General features: G+C 40.6%; 1 protein-coding gene across 7 annotated transcripts in view; it reads left to right on the forward strand.

The window, feature by feature from the left end:
- Window positions 1-4,202: 4,202 nt before the first annotated feature.
- EYA4 (EYA transcriptional coactivator and phosphatase 4) overlaps window positions 4,203-17,436 on the forward strand; it is a 320,876-nt gene continuing 307,642 nt past the window's right edge. For 6 of the 7 annotated variants that reach the window (XM_049901396.1, XM_049901388.1, XM_049901424.1 and 3 more), the window contains exon 1: window positions 4,732-5,084. The gene's annotated coding sequence lies outside the window, so the exon portion shown is untranslated. Of the gene's footprint in view, window positions 4,244-4,731; window positions 5,085-17,436 lie in introns of those variants that run through there. The other variant, XM_049901406.1, reaches the window with a different exon arrangement.

The raw sequence follows: 17,436 nt of genomic DNA on the forward strand, positions 1-17,436 counted from the left end.
AAGGATTTTATTTTCCTTGGATCCACAATCAACAAACCATGGAAGCAGCAGTCATGAAATCAAAAGATGCATTGCACTGGACAAATCTGCTGCAAAAGACCTCTTTAAAGTGTTGAAGTGCAAAGATGTCACCTTGAAGACTAAGGTGCGCCTGACCCAAGCCGTGGTCTTTTCAATCGCATCATATGCCTGTGAAAGCTGGACCATGAATAAGGAAGACAGAAGAAGAATTGACCCCTTTGAATTGTGGTGCTGGTGAAGATACCACAGACTGTCAAAAGAACAGACAAATCTGTCTTGGAAGAAGTACAACCAGAATGCTCCTTAGAAGCAAAGATTGTGAGACTGTGTCTTAACATACATTGGGCATGTTGTCAGGAGGGATCAGTCCCTGGAGAAGGCCATCATGCTTGGCAGAGTACAGGGTCAGCAGAAAAGAGGAAGACCCTCAACGAGGTGGATTGACACAGTGGCTACAACAATGGGTTCAAGCATAACAACTATTGTAAGAATGGTGCAGGACCAGGCAGTGTTTTGTTCTATTGTGCATAGGGTCACTATGAGTCAGAACCCACTCGACGGCACCTATCAACAACAGCAACTACATTTTAGGATTATTTTTACTATCATCCAGTGTTCTGTTTTCTTTTTTGGTGAATGTAGTGTCTTATTCCTTTTTTTTTTTTTTTAAAGCCTAAAGTCTGTTCCTACTAAAATGATGGCATAGTTTTTCCCCTCAGGCTGTTTTTAAATGAAATTAAAATAAAAGTTATGTTTTGGATTATAAGATCCTCGAGGGCTTTGTTTGTTTAATTTGATTTACACAGAACTCAATGCCAAAGCAGTGCCATGCACATTTGAAAAATAAACAAATAGTAGATGATAACGGCAGCACCATCTCGATCCAGAGGGCTTGGTTAAGGGAATTGCTAATAAGTGAGTCTTGTATTTCCACTGATTTTCACTTTAAAGTCAAAGATTTTTTTTCTCCCCTCCAAAAAATGTCCTTTCTCAGATTGGGTGGAACATTTATGGCTATTCTCATGGCCTGATTCATGTTATGCAAGACCTGCTGGTGTTTTTGAATCGCTTCTAGAATTTGGCAGCAGATTTCTAACGACAGAATTTCCCCACAAGTCCTTTCTTTCAGCCTCTTTGAGTTTCTCCCATTGTTCTTTTTCCTTTCTTATCTTTTTGCCTTTTGTTTGTTTCTTCAGGGTCTTGTAGAACTTTGTTGCAGTACCACACTTGGCCAGTAGATGCTGCCACTTCATGAGGTGTTACAGTCGAATAGCTTCTTGTTCAGTGGTTAACTCAGAACCCAGTGCCGTGGAGTCGATTCCGACTCAGAGCAAAAGTGTGTGTGTGTGGGAGGGGTGAGGTGGGGAAGACGAGAGAAGGGAGAGGGAGGATAATGCTAATTGGTACCATCTTTAGAAGTGTAATTTGTTTTTTTAATCATGTGCTTATGAATTATTTGAATCTTACCAGAAGTGTTTGCTTTGATAGTATGAAAAACAGTAAAAAAAAAAAAAAAAAAGAAAAGAAAACCAGTTTTAAAAAAAGACACCTGAGCTTCTGATACTTCAAGTAAATTTTAGGCAAGGAGATCAATAATTCAATACACACAGAATTTAAAAACTAATACCTAAAACTATCTTGAACCAACATTTTTCTCCAATAATGGGAAAGAAAGGCTGAAAATACATTTGAAGAGTCTAAGGGATATATGGAAACCCTGGTGGCATACTACAGCTGCTAACTAAAGGGTTGGCGGTTCAAATCTGCCAGGCGCTCTTTGGAAACTCTAGGAGGCAGTTCTACTCTGTCCTATAGGGTCGCTATAAGTCGGAATTGACTTGATGGCACTGGTTGGTTGGTTTTGATCAGAAGGTAGTAATAAGAAAAGGAATAACTGATATTGTCATACAATTGAGGGTTTGTGGATAACTTCTGCAAATGTATTCTTATGCAGATGTATAAAAAACTGTGGTGCAAAGTAACTTGGAAAGCAAGATCAATGTTGCTGGAAATCTAATAGTTTTAGAAGGGAATAAAGAGACATAGTAAAAAAAACCTATATTTGTGTTAATAGTATGATGTAGTGAATTATAGATTTTTATTTTATCCAAATTATGCATCTCCCCACCTTTATTTATCAGTAAAACTAACACATAATGTTTTGTAGCAGAATGAAATTAAAAAAAATATATGGTCTTATGAGGAGAGTATTAAGTTCAGCATTGTATTTAATTCTTAGGTGATATTTGCTATAGTAACCCCTGGTGGAGAAGCGGTTAAAGGGATCAGCTGGTAACCAAAAGGTTGGCAGTTCAAAACCACCAGCCACTCTGTGGGAGAAAGATGTGGCAGTCTGCCTTCACAGAGATTTACAGCCTCTGAAACCCTATGAGATCCCCATGAGATCACTAGGAGTCAGAATCAACTCAATGTCAGTAGGTTTATTTGCTATACCCACAGACCATTCTTAGGCACTGAATGATTCATAATACATTTAGGTAGCATATTTTGCCCATAATATGTTCCAAAACTAAACCCACTGCCATCAAGTCGATTCCAACTCCCAGTAATGCTATAGAACAGCGTTGAACTGCCCCATATGGTTTCCAAGGAGTGCCTGGTGGATTTGAACTGCCAACCTTTTGATTAGTAGCCGTAGCTCTTAACCACTATGCCACCAGGGTTTCCCTATAATATGTACACAGTAATAAAAAGAATGATCATTCTTCTGACTACTGCCACTAATAATAACACAATGGCTAAGAGTGGACTTTGGGGTTCCACAGAGGCTGGTTTGAATCTTAGTTCTGCTATTTATTAGCAAGTTGCCCCAAATTCTGAGCCCTCAGTTTTCTTGCCTATAAAATGTAGAGAATAAGATCTGTAAAATTAATTAAATCTGCTCATTGGTATTTTTCTCTTAAGTGTGTATTAACTGGCATTCCTCTTCAGTCCAGAATATGCTCTAGGCCATGCTCCGATTCCCCTTTGGGCCAAACCAATGCCAGACCCCTTCCTACCTTGAGAACCAGAAAAGGAAACGCTATGATTGGCAGTGCCCATGTCCTCTGAAATAAATATTCAGGAAAGAAGACACAGTGAGCGATGAGGGCCTCAAGAACACCCCTATCATTTTAAATTTATGACCCCACCTTTTCTGTTGCTCTTAATAATTGCAGAGTGATGCCCCACTAATTAAAAAATAAATTATAGCTGCACATATTCAATATTGGTTTTTGCTTTTGACCTTGACAGTCCTCATTCATGGTAGTTGCTAGCTGAAGTAGAAGATGATACCTTTTTTTGAACTTTTTTCACAATATAATTTAGTTGATAATATATTAAAATTACATTTTCTTTGAATGGCAGTAACTTCTACTGGTTAACTTGTGATCTCTTAGGCCACATCTAAAGCACTGTGGGTATTGTTTGTTGAATCATAGGCTTTGTGGTTAGAAATCTTGGGTTTGCCCTTGGGAAAGTTAGGTTTCTTTGGGCCTCGAATTCCTTATCTGTTATATGGACTTGAAAATAATAATCACGCAGAGTTGTGAAAATTAAACAAACTCACCTGTACCATAAGTGATCAGTACAATGACAACACTCAGCGAATTCTCAATAAGTTAAAACATTTTATTATTATGACAATCGAAGAAGAGGCTTCTAAAATTGACAGTGGGTTTTAGAAAAAGGGGATTAAATGGATGTGAAGTTTATGAATGGTTCTACTTTGCTGTGGTCACTGGTGTGATACACACACATGTGCATATAGAATATTAAATCCTGGATACATACATAATATATGCGCAGAAGGCTGAGGCATGAAATGTCATCTCAGCAATGTGCCTGGGGAAGCTCTGACGCTGCCTTGGAAGTCAGTCGTCACTGCCTGACCTTTGGCGTTTGGGAGGGATGCCTATACCTGCGCCCAGCACTGGAAGGGGCCCATGCCCTTCCCAGCACAGCCTGTCCTCAAACTGCTTACTCTTTTATAGCATGCATCTCCACGGAAAAGGCCTTTTCCTCGCGTCAGAGTGAGGTCTCCAGTCTGACGTGGGTTGGCTTTTATTTTACGTTGTTGCAAGTAGGCGAAGTTCCTTCTGTCTTCTCCCTCGGAGTAAGTGGAAAAGAGTCCGACAGGGGGCCCGCAGTGGCCCTCCAGCCAGGGACGTGGGTAGCGGGAGAGTTAGAGCAAATTCCGGGGACTGTCCCGGAGAAGCAGGTGGGGAAAGCGGCGGTTCCCTGGTCCCGGGAAGGGAGCGCGGCCGTGGGTCCCTCCCCTCAGCCATCAAGCTGCCGCGGCCGGCGCCAGGCGGGTGGGGGTAGGGTGGGGTGGGGGTGGCGCGGAGAGCGTGGAGATTACGGCGGCGCCACCGGGGACGCCCGGGGCCCCGAGGCCCCGAGGCCCCGAGGCCCCGGGTGGTCATCATTCGAGACCACGAACGGTGACAACAGGCAGTCACCCGAGGTCAAATAAAAAGGAGTGAGTCCCCCGTGCGTCGCCGCCGCCCGCGCCCCGGCTGACTGTCCCGGGGCCCCCGGTGGCCTCCTGTGCCCGCGGGCGCCGGCGGCGGCCCTTCGGTCCCCGCCCCGCGCGCAAGTGCGAGGCTGCCCGCGGCGCGGCGCACGCTCGGCCGCCACGGTTTCCGAGCACAGCTTCGTTGCGAGTCCACGTGAAGTTGTCGCTCGCATTCGAAGGGGAAGGGTGCTGTGGTCAAAGCTGGGGTGTGACGACTGCGGCGGCTGGGGCGCGCGCTCTTTTCCTTTTCTTCTACTTTTTTTTTTTTTTTTTTCCTGTCGTCAGTCAAGAGTTTTGGCTCCTCTCCTTCCCTCCACCCCCTCGGAGCCGGCTTCTACCCCCGCCCCGTTGCTCCCCGACTTGTGAACGCAGTTTGTTGGGGGGTGGCCGAAGGGGATGTCCTGTTTTCATCAGAGGCACAGCGCGAAGGGAAAACTCGGACATAGGAAGGAACAAGAATAAGTACCTAAATAGAGACTCGCGGATCTGCAGCTGGGACAGACACTTGAACTTCAGTATCCCGAGGCGGTCCGGGAGGCGGGAGGTGAGTGCGCCTTTCTTCTGACACCCTGCCGGGAGCTACAGGGAGGGGGGAGGACGGCCAGGTGCGGTAACCCCTAACTCTGCCGGAGAAAGTGCGCACGGCTCTGCCCGGGCGCCGAGCGCCGGGGTCGGAGGACACACTGCAGGACGATGTGCAGGCGCCAGAGTCCCCCCGGGCGGTCGCAGGCGGAGTACCCCACGCTCTAGGCCCTGCCAACTGAGACTGCACCGCGCGCTACGTCTTGGCGAACCCCGCACCCAAAGAGGGCTCTCTCCGAGCTGCGTGTCCAGCGCCGGGCCACAGCTAAGCCGGCGCGGAACCGGGTCGGCGGCCCCTCACCGTCCAGCGCTCCGCTCCTACCTGCGCCCCGAACCCGCCTCGCAGAGGATCGCGTACTAGGGTCTCCCCTGCATCCTTCTTGTGACAATATGTTGTGATGACCCCCTAGATTATCAGGCGTAAGGATGCGGACCCAGGGCCCGGTGGAGGGAACCAGGCGCCTGGGTTTTCCGATGCTTGATGGATTTGTACGTTCAGTGCTTGGGCTTGAAACTCCAGACACTTACAGGCTTTTAAACTGCAGTAATCCCACTTTAATTGTTTTCTGTGTGGCGTGGACCGACTGTCTCCTGGAGTTTGCCAGGGTCCTTGAAATTAGAGGCGCCTTTTTTTGTCAGAGGAGTAGCGTTCATTGGCTCGGGGTACGGATGCCATGGAGGGATTATACCTTCTCCAAACGAAGGGACCTGGCTGGAGAGAGTGGATTTTCTCTCGTTTCGCCTGCTGGGTGTAGGGTGGTTGTGGGACTCGCTTTTTAGCGTTGCTAAGCCTGGTTGGAAAGTAGACGGTGTGTATGCTTGTTTTATTCTGCGCCACCCAGGAACCAGAATTTTCGTTTAATAGCACTTAAAGGATTTCCGTTTCTTTGCATACGATATTCGGAACAACTCGTAGCTTTTGGAAAATTTGTGGAGGGAGTCCCTTGGCAGAGCAGTGGCGAAACCGGAGACCGCAGTTTAATTTTTGTCATCGCTTCCCTAGATGGAGTGGCATGTCTCCCCTCGCCACAACCACCCTGTCCAATTTCTTGACCCGCGAAGGCTAATTGGGCTTGTGCTTTGTGTGCGTGTGCGTGTGTGTGTGTGTGTGTGTGTGTGTGTGGTAGGGGCTGGAGGGGAGTTGTTTGGAGACGTCTTCGTTCCCCTTGCCCCAGGCGCCGCTTCTCTCGACTCCGGGAGCAAACAAGAGCGAGTCATTCATGAATCTTCACCTGAGGGCAGTCCAAGAAGGTGCAGGTCCTTCTGCCTGTTCTGGCAAGGTGCAAAATAGCGCCTGGGCGTGTGTTTTGGTTTCAGAACCATTCCACGTGGAGCACCTCCGTGTGCGTGCGTGTTGTGTACTTGATCTGCGAGGAGGTAACAGGAGTCTCGTGTTCAAACCCAGTGGGCCATTGGCCATTAATTTGCTTTCCTGGCTGTCATTACAGACGCTTCCAAAATCTGATACTTAAGAGAACCAACAGGTTAGGTTTCACATTAAGAGCTCATACCTAACAGTTTTCTTTCTCCCTTACCCCTTTTGGCTTGGCAGCCTGAGATCAACGTAATTGATGGAGCGAAATATATCTTCTCGAATATGCCATTTCGTTCCTTTCCTCACCAGCGGCCACTTTCTGGACTCTTGAAACGTTTGTCAGTTTCAGTGAGGGCTCCTACGGGGCTTAGGTGGGAGTCTTAGGAGAGTTTAACAACCGGGGACTGGGCATCGACAGCTTCTGAAGTTTCATTTACATCTACGCGACTGACAGTATTAAAAGTTGGCGACAGGTTTCTAATTGTTGAGTTGTTTTTGTTTTTAAAACTTCAAGACAAGGATTGTACTTGATAACCTTCCCCAAGTAGAACTACTCAGTGTTTCTGAGCAGAAACACTGCCTTTTTTTTTTTTTTAATAAGTATTTTTGGCAAGCTTATACCTGGAGAATCAACTGGGAAGGGGGGTGGAGTGAGAATTCTAAAACAAAATATTTGATAAATAGAATTTTAGAAGACTGCATTCAAACACATTTGTGTATTTTTACAAATAAAATTATAGCAAGAAATAAAAAGCGGTGGTAACAAGAGACAAACTGTTTTGTGTAGGGCTAGATTGCCAGAATCCGATTTTTATGGCAAAAATACCAAATGCAGATAAAACTGCACACACTTTTACTGTTGATTGTAAACCATAAAGAATAGTTTGTTCCACCTGATTAAAAGTTGTGAGTTATTCAAAGTTAAAACCTTGGACAGTTGTGGCTTTGAAAGTTTTAGTTAGGTGAAAACTGTTCTTTTTTCCCTGATTATTAGGGAGATGCCATTTTCTTTCATGGTGAAGTTTTAAAATCAGTGTGTTTTTCAAAAGCCTGTTTTCTTTTGTAAATTACCTCAAAATAATATGCTTCAACCTTTAAAAAAAATTTTAAAGGGCATTATAATTAGAAGTTGTTTCACAATTATAACTGGAATAAAAACATTTATTCAACTTTCTCTTTTTTAAATTAGTATTTATTTTATTGAATATTAGAAGCTTAATTTCTCCTTCCCAAAATGAAAATTTTCATATAGGTATAGATTCATAGCTAATATTTATTTTAAGTAATGTGTTCACATTTAAAAATTAAAAAAAAATTGCAGATTCGTATGAAAAGAGTTTGGTTCGAGAATGATCATTTTTATTAAGAAATACAGATGCCGAATTCTAAAGGATTTCTAGAAGCTGTTTGGAAAAAAATTATCTTTGCATAAAAATTTCTGTTTGGGAAACTGGCAGATGAGTGATTTGTCAGTTTGCTGTAATTTATTTTTTTCTATAAGTTTTTTTAAAACTTATTTAAAACACTTATTTTGGTTGCAAAAAAGAAATATAACTTCTCCATTTCTAAGAGTTTCCTTTTTGTTTATGTTGTGATTTGGGGTGTAAATAAATTTTACATAGCCACGGGAAATACAGTGTCCAGTTTCATGTTTTGAATCTCTGTTGCAAGCTCCAAATAACTGATGCCGTATCTAAAAATATATTTATGTGACTTGGTTTTTAATTTTTAAAAAAATTTTGTGCCCTGGAATTAAATTATCCAGTTTTTAGAAAATTAGAATGGATAGAAAAACCATAACCATTGTTATAAAAAGTTAGGTTATTGGCGATTCTACATTTTAACTTTCAAACAATGAAATTAAACTTTTTTCACCCAGTGGAAGCTCACACTTTTTTATGTAGAATTTGAGAAGAGGGGAGATAATCTTTTTCAAGACTTAGAGAAGTGTTAAGTAATTTAAGAATGCAAGTATTTTTTATGTTTTTTCATTATCTCTTTTTTTCTTTCTATTAGGTAGATGCAGGAACACTGAACATTCAGTAAAAACAGGCCCCCTTTCTAAGGAGTTTATTCACCATAGTTCTGCATTGCAGCTGCTGATCATATTTCATGGAGCTGTTAAAGCACTTAAGACCTAAAATTAGGTACTGTCTGGTTGTAAATATTTCAGATCACTCATTTAAGAAATAAATAGAAAAGCATGCTATCAAAAGTAGGGGATGTTTTGAATCCTCTCATTGAAGAGCTGAACAAACCTCTATCAAACACCTTTTTTCTGTCTCAGTGAGAATATAATCACCACAGTTTCTTTTTCAAATGGATATTATTCTTATATATTCTAAACTCTTATAATATGTCTCCCTGTAAAGTCTCATAAACTAATTGTATTCAGAAATACGGTGGGGGGGGATTTTATTACAATGGTTACTAGGTGAATGAAATCAACACCAGGAGGAATGGAATGGCATTGCAGTGTACCTGCCTCTCATGAATTTTTCCCGGTGAGCTAAGAAACAACATTCCCTTTTAGGCATTCGCCCTAGAGATGGGTCAGAGGCAACGGTGCATTTAATTGAAGTCTGTAATACTGGATTTTGCAGTTTGATGTATTTTAATGTAGGGACACTGCATATTCATTAAATGGAACCCCGAGCCAAATTTGGCGTCATTTAGCTTGAACTTGAGTGGAAGAAAATAAACAAGAATAACACATTCAAAAGCAGTGCAAGCAACTTGGATTGCTTTTAAGAGGATTGGAGACTTTGTAAACATTACTGTCACTTTATAGTGCTTATGGCACTGCACATTCATATATGCCTTGATGATACACCATTTTAGTCTTGAAGTTTGCTATTTTTGCCATATTCCCAGCCATGTTTTTACTAGTATGTAGAGAGGTTCTGAAAATGAGTACCCCTATTCTTATTCCCCTAACACCTTCCCTTCTTCCAGAAAAAGAGATGAAACTGATTAATTTAAAAATAGAAACCATTTTGAGTTATCAAAACCACATTTATGTGGTGGTTTAAAACAGTCTCAGAGTGTACACCTCTGTCTCACTGTAACCTTTTCTGTCATTGAAAGGTGCTAATTGATCTTAGTATAGTTTGATATTTGAAACCTTTCAGTGCTGGTCTGGCCCTTTTCTCACCCTGAGATTTCAGTGCACAGCTCTGATGAAGAAAGACAGCATATTAAAATGTCAGGACTTCTCATTTTCTTCCGATATGAAATATTTTAATACGACATATCCGTAATTTAAAAACTTTTATTTGCACACAGTAAGTAGATTTGTCTTAATGTACTTTTGGCCTCTGTGGGGGAAAAGCCCAGTATTATCATGTTAGGATGTTTTTAATATTATTTTTTAAAGAGGGAAGTTCTTCTAGGTTGAAAATTTAAGGAAAGTCTGATTGCCGTTATTACATCTGAGTACTTCCAAAATTAAATTGCACTACATCAAAGATAGAATGGCCATCTAGAAATTTCATATCTAAGCACGTGGCTACTTAAAGTATATTTTAAAACAAAAATTATCAGTTTATTCTTTAGGTAGTTGCAGTTTTGTTGTCTGCGTATGTTGTCTTCATTGTCATCAACACCATTGTCACCGTTAAAACATCGTAGGTAACATTTACTGAGGATTTACCTTACGCAAAATATTGTTCTGTCTATATGGATTAGCTAATTTTAATCTTTCCAACCATACCATAAATTAGGTTTCTTTTATTATTCCCATTTAACAGAGAAATAAGCTGAGACTTAGTCACACAATAGGGTAGATCCAGGATCCTAACATGGCAATCAGACTCCAGAGCCCCTCCTTAAGTATTGTGGCCAGGCAGCTGTCCCCATTATTTGTATATAAAGTCAAATTTTCAGTGATAACCAAGCAAGCATTTTATTTTTGTTATTAGTTATGTATCTACTTCTAAGGGTATTAGAAAAATATGTTAATTTCACATTAGATCTCTAATTTCGTGAATAATATTGCTTAAGACAAGGCTAAAAAAAGCATTGAAGTGAAAATACTAAAAAAAAATTTTGTGGTGTTTAAAGAAACATACTACTTAGTAACAATAATACAAATGCCAAAATGGTGACAAAATCATAAAAATTGCTTGCAAAGGACTGAATTGGGAGAAACACTGCTAGTGTGTGCTGCATCCCAAACATAAGAACTTAGGACCATCTCTTTTTGTAATAGTTTACTTACATGAAGAATTTTTCTGCGCTTTTCAAGTCTTATCCATTGAGTAGATGTTAATAATTTTGCATTTATTATTTTTTTTCCGGTTGCTTTAAGTCTGAATGCTGGTTATGAATCTGACATCCACACATTTGTGTTGAACCAGCCGATAAGGAATGAGGACGGCTAATGGATTTCTAGAGGCAGGAGTAAATTATAATGAAATCACACACATAGTTTTGACAAACTTTCCATTTATAAGGATATCAAACTTTGGATTTTTAAAATTACCTCTAGGTAAACAGTTTTGTTTTGCTGCGAATAATGTTTTAAAACTTGTAGGCCTTTTTCTACTAAAGCAGTGCTCTTCATTCTTTCATTTTTATTTGTTTATGTATTTGTGTATTATGTATTTATGTATTCAGCCACAACCCCTTTATCCAAGTGAAAGCCGATGCTATGCCTGCCTGAGAAATGTGCTAGAGCTCTGATGTGGACGACCCTGAGAATTATTCCCCAATGTTGCCTTCCTGCCATTGTTGTCGTGGGGTGCCTTAGAGTCAACTTTCGACTCCTAGCAACCTCATGTGACAGGGTAGAACTGCCCCATAGGGTTTCCTAGGTTGTAATCTTTAAGAAGAGGAGCCCTGGTGGTACAGTGGTTAAGTGCCTGGCTGCTAACTGAAAGGTTTGAGGTTTGAACTCACCAGCTGCTGCTAGAGAGAAGGATGTGCTTCTGTGAAAATTTATAGTCTTGGAAATCTTATGGGGTAGTTCTCCCCTGTTCTATAGGGTCGCTGTGAGTCTAGGTTACCAGGTCTTTTCTCCTGTGGAGCCACTGGTGGGTTTGAATAGTCAACCTTTCCATTAGCAGTCAAGGGCTTAACCATTACTCTGCCAGAGCTCCTGTAATTACCTGTTGCCTTGGAGTTTTTTTGGAGTTGATTCTGACTCAAAACAACTCTATAGAACAGAGTAGAACCGCCCTATAGGGTTTCCAAGGAGTGGCTGGTGGATTTGAACTGCTGACCTTTTGGTTAGCAAATTAGTGTCTCCCATATTCTCTCTAAAGGGTCAAGTCTCCTGAAGAAAGGGGTCCATTCAGCGTGTCTGGCCTAGTATGTTAGTCTATCAGCCGTTAAAAAAGCAAAAACCCAAAACTCTCAAATGCCACAAAATATCTTCCGGTGTAAAACATTGGTAAAGGGTCTGTCTGTTCACCCTCTTATAGCTTGAGTATTCTTCTTAACTAATCTGCACCTTTACTTCAGCTCAGCACTGAGAGGATAGATACAGGTCAAGATGTTCTCCACATGAGTTATTGGCCTGAATGAGGCACACAGAACTTGGATGTGTAAAAGTTTGCTTTATTAAAGACTTTGTTTTTTCCTATAAAGTCTTAGAAGAAACCAACAGTAGCATAAATAGACATGACCTTCAATTTTCATGTCAATTGTTTCTACTGTTTCTGTTATTTTTTTCTCTTTTCATTTTAAAATGAAAAGGGCATTTCTTGTGAAAGGCTACAATCAAATCATAAAAATTTACATTCATATGCCATTAAGTTTAATTCTACTTACAAAAGCAATAGCATTAAGTTTGAAATTCTATCCTTGATCAGGTAGGTGTACCACATACCAGAGGGCTTATTCTCCACAAGGTCATATACACAATCCACAGACCTCTGCATGTACTGTATGGGGTGATCTGTTCATTCCATTTCACCTCTGACTCTGAACTCCCTAATGTTCAAGGATTTGAAAAGACCTGAATGTTGTAATTAAGAGATTGAACATTTCTAACTTAATGTGTCTAGTATGTTAAAAGCAAGAATAATATACTGATGACTTGGAGAGTCAACAGATCTCATAAATTAGCTAATTCTTTTCACTTAAAATTTTATATTATAATGCAGATGTATATGAATGTATGGTTTTGACTCATGTGATTCTAGCTAAATTTAATCACAACATGGGTGAGTCATGTTCAAATTTCCTTTCGCAAGTTTTTCGGTAGTCTCCAGCTGTGCTTCTAGTGGGCAATTCAAGAATGCAAATCTCAATATGTCTGTCAAGAACAGCAATATTACTGTTTTTTTTTTTAGTGAACTTTATCCTTAAGATTATGCTTCTGTTTTGTTTTTCTTAGTGGATCCAGGAAGAATTTTAATTTAGATCTGTTTTGTCTCCTTAATTGTTGACTTTAGTTTTTAAAGGCTTCTTTAATGACACTACTAGCGAAGTTCTGGGTACATGGTAAATGCTTTTTCATTAGCAGCATTGCTGGAAACATGCACACATTAGAGCGGGATGAATCAATGCAGTGATTAAGAGCTCAGCTGCTAACCAAAAGGTCAGCAGTCCAAATCCATCAGCCACTCTTTGGAAACCCTGTGGGCGGAGTTCTGCTCTGTCTGATAGGGTCGCTGTGAGTTGGAATGGACTCGATGGCAATGCATTTGAAGACTTTGGAGTTTTTAGTGTCTTATTATAGTTTTAGGGGAGCCCTGGTGGCAAAGTGGTTAAACGCTTGGTTGCTAATCAAAAAATCGGCAGTTCGAATCCTCCAGCTGCTCCACGGGATTAAGATGTGACAGTCTGCTTCCTTAAAGATTACAGCCTTGGAAACCCTATGGGGTTGTTTTACACTGTCCTATAGCATTGCTGTGAGTTGGAATCAACTTGATGGTAATGGGCTTTTATTATAGTTTTTCTCTTTGTCTACACATACTTTTGACATGGACTGGCGAGCACAGCAATTAGTTAAGTGTTGTAATTAAGGTCACAGATTTAATCCTCAGGTAATCGAGTTAGCCTTAGGTGGACATCTGCCATATGAACACTTGGTCGTATTGTCATAGTTGTGTTATCTTGATTGTCTCTCCTGCAGAACCTTTCTGAATTGTGCTGAATCTGTCTCCAAACTTCCCTCCCATCCCTAGTGTTCAATCACATTTGTTCACAATTTTTATCAGGTTGATCCTTAACTTAAAATTCTTTAAAAATTTCCTTGTATGCAGGATAAACTGACTAATTCTTACAGGGCATACAGGGACGTTCATGCTGAGAATTTTGCTTAGGTCGCCATTCTCATTTTTCACCACCCATTCACAGGTTATGTCTTCTCCAGTCTTATGGAAGGCTATGAAGCTCTCAAATACACCTTGGTCTTTTCCCCTTCATTTCTCTGTGCATATGATTCCTTCTATTTGGAAGACATTTCCTCTCTGCCCCTACAACTTCCTTTTCCACTTTTTTTTTTTTTTCCAATACTCAAGATGCAAAATGTTCCTCTAGTAAGTTTCTCTGACCACCAGAGGCTGAGTTGGATGACTCTTTCTGCTTACTCCCAAAGAACCCAGTTCCCACCTTTAGCATGTCACTTGCCAGAGTGGGATGTAGTAGGTTACATTATTTTAAATCCTACTCTAGACTGAGAATTTACTGAAGGGATTAATGTTGGTCATTTATCTTTAGTGGGCAGCACCTGATTGACAAATAGTAAGTAGGTGGTCAGTAAATACCGCTTGAGTGAATGAGTAAATGAGCTGGGGATGAGAGCAGCTGCAAGGTTGGGAAGAGTGGGAAGAGCTGTGACCATAAGAAGGCCTAGCTGTCTTGAAAACAAAACCAGGAATTTGGTATTGACCTAGTAGACTTGCAGCTCAGAGTCCAGGCCTACCTTGTAAGTACGTGTGTATGAATGTAGGAATGTACTTGTTTCATAGGTGACCTCTGGGAAGTCAGTGATGTAGTGCCTAAGTCAGGGATCCTGAGACTCTCTAGAGATACAGGTATTTCATGGCACTTGAAACCTAAGTCCTTAATTATTTTTATAGTACAGTGGTTAGCACAATGAATATGGAGCCTGGCTGCTTGGGTTTAAGCCCCAACTCTACCACCAAAGGCTCTGTAACATTAAGCAAGTTACTTGAACTATTTTTGCTTCAGTTTTCTCATGTGTAAACCTTGGTGGTGTAAACAGTTAAGTGCTCAACTACTAGCTGAAAAGTTGGCAGTTCGAACCACCCAGAGGTGTCTTAGAAGACAGGCCTGGTGATCTTCTTCCAAAAGATTTTAAAAAATTACAGCCTTGAAATTCCTACAGAGCACAGTTTTACTCTGATACACATGGGGGGTCACCATGAGTTGGAATTGACTTGACAGCAACTAACAACAGCTACAATAGAACATACTCCATGAGTTCCTATGAGAATTCAGTGAGTAAAGTATTTAGAATAGTGCCTGATATGAATAATAGCTGTTATAATTATGATTATATAGGAGCTCTGATGGTGCAGCGGTTAAGAGCTAGGCTGTTAACTAAAAAATCAGTGCCTGGAATCCACCAGCTGCTCCTTGGAAATCCTGTGGGGGCAGTTTTCCTTCCTCCTATAGGGTTTTCTATGAGTCAGAAGTAATTCGACGGCAACGAGTTTGGTACCCTTCATTAAAAAATTAGATGACCGAAAATGTTCCAGAAATTTTGAGAGTTAAAATCCTTTTTGGAGGGCCACCATAGGTTGAGTTCCCAGTGGTCCAAGTACATATTTGACAATTTGGGGTTATCTTGGCAAATCTGAAGCTCTATTTGGAGTCCTAAGGGAAGAAGGTACAGGTGCTTAAAATGTTTTAAAATATGCAGTATTTCTTTCGACAAATACTTCTACATACAGTTATCTAAAATTTTTAGGACTTTAATCTATGTGGTTCCTTGGTTATCTTAAGCAATTGTAAGCATATTCTATAACGGTACTCTTGTTATATAACCAATATTTAAGTTTCCTTCAGTAAGTAGTAAAATCTACCTACTGGCAGTACTGCCAGATGCATGTGTATAAAAAATTTGATAATAATATTGATGTGCCTGAATCCATTGATATATTTAGACCAACTTTCTCAACCTCTGACTTCACATTTTGAGTTGGATTAATTCTTTATTAAGAGGGGCTGTCCTCTGCGTCATAGGGTGTTTAGCAGCATCCCTGGCCTCTACCTGCTAGATACCGTAGTACTCTATCCCCTCAGTTGTGACAACTGAAAACGTCTTCAGACATTGCCAGATGTCCTTTGGGGAGCAAGATTGCCTCCAGTTAAGAACCTGTAACCAAAGTAGATCTTAAGATCACTTGATATGTTAAAAAAATTCCCAGAGTGGTTGCAGTGGTTAAAAGCTCGGCTGCTAACTAAAAAGTCAGTGCCTTGAATCCACCAGCAACTCCTTGGAGATCCTATGGGGCATGAGAGAGGATTGCCCTGTTTTTAGTCAAGTATGGAGAATCTTTGTACCTTCCTCCTAAGCTTAAACATGAAGTCAAACAAATCTCCTAGACTTGAGTTGATAAACTTTATCAAGAAGGGATAATAAACTTTATCAAGAAGGGATAGACTACAGCAAATTTTCCTTTTCTGGAAATAGTATATGGGGGGGGGGGTGAGCAGAAGACCCAGAGAAGTATGTAGGAAACAAATACTTATTCGAATCAGCTGCATGTCTATTCGTTCTTTTCTTTTTACAGTCTCTTCATAGGTATTTTCGATTCATTTGTAAAAAATGACAATTACCTCGCTTTTTCCACAGATGAATGTCCAGTAATAAGAAAGTGTTTAACTTTTTTAGTCTGTAGTGTCAGAAAGGGCAAACCCATGAAAAACCCGTTGCTGCCAAATCAATTCCGACTTACAGCAACCCTATTAGACAGAATAGAACTGCCCCACAGGGTTTCCAAGGCTGTAATCTTTACAGAAGCAGACTGACACATCTTTCCCCCGCACAGCAGCTGGTGAGTTTGAACTGCTGACCTTTCAGTTTGCAGTGGAGTGCTTTAAGCATTGCCCACCAGGACTCCTAGAAAGGACAAAGTTACCTACAATCACAACTGCCTAAGATTAAAATACATGATGAATTAGACCACTTGTTCATTTGTAATCAGAAATTTTCAAATGAAGTGTGTCTTAACTTTCAGTTTGTACCACAATTTCAGGGTCTTGAGTTTAACGACATTGGTACAGCCTGAGGAGAGCAAAAATGAAAATATGGTATGTCAGAACTTTCTTTGGATGAATTACCAAATCCAAACATTTATGCTCCAATTCCAAAGGTTTAGTGTTGGCATATTCGTTTAATTTATGAGTTGATACGCTCCTGCATAGAAGTAAATGTGACTGTAGTCTGAGCACTAAGTCTGCCTAGTGTAGACGTATATGAAAATGTTTAAAAATTACTGGAAGGAACAAGATGAGAACATTCTTTTATAATGTTAACATAAAGCGAGAGAGGATAACTTTGCCTATGTAAGTTTTGGGCTGAATGTGAAAATTATTTTGAAATATGAAACAATTAAAATGATAAATATGATTGGACTAATATTCATATGAACTATAAACAATAGATTTTTTTTTTATCTCAGTAATTGCAGAGAAACTCCAAATTCCACACATATGCATTGTCGAATTTGGTAGCTTTAATTAGGCAGGTAATCTTGTTACCTGGAAGCAGTCAGGCTGACCGAGGAGTTTCACATCATCTACAGATTGGTGCTCAAGCAGGCAGGCAGAGGTATTTGGAAAGAAGCAAATACTTATACATACCCACACAAACTCACACCCCTTCTTTGATTTATGCTTTATTAAACGTATTTTTTTTTATTCTTAAGGGGGAAAATGATTCCAAATATAGCATACAGTATATGATCAAAATGCCTTTCTGATTTCAGAAAGAAGGACCCTGCACAGCTAGTCTTTAGCAGAGAGATGAAGTAGGTGCTGGGCAACCCAGTGACAGGTGAGGGCCAATCCAGAGGTATCA

The sequence above is a fragment of the Elephas maximus genome, chromosome 1 (genome assembly GCF_024166365.1).
Source record: "Elephas maximus indicus isolate mEleMax1 chromosome 1, mEleMax1 primary haplotype, whole genome shotgun sequence".
In the NCBI taxonomy this organism is placed as follows: domain Eukaryota; kingdom Metazoa; phylum Chordata; class Mammalia; order Proboscidea; family Elephantidae; genus Elephas; species Elephas maximus.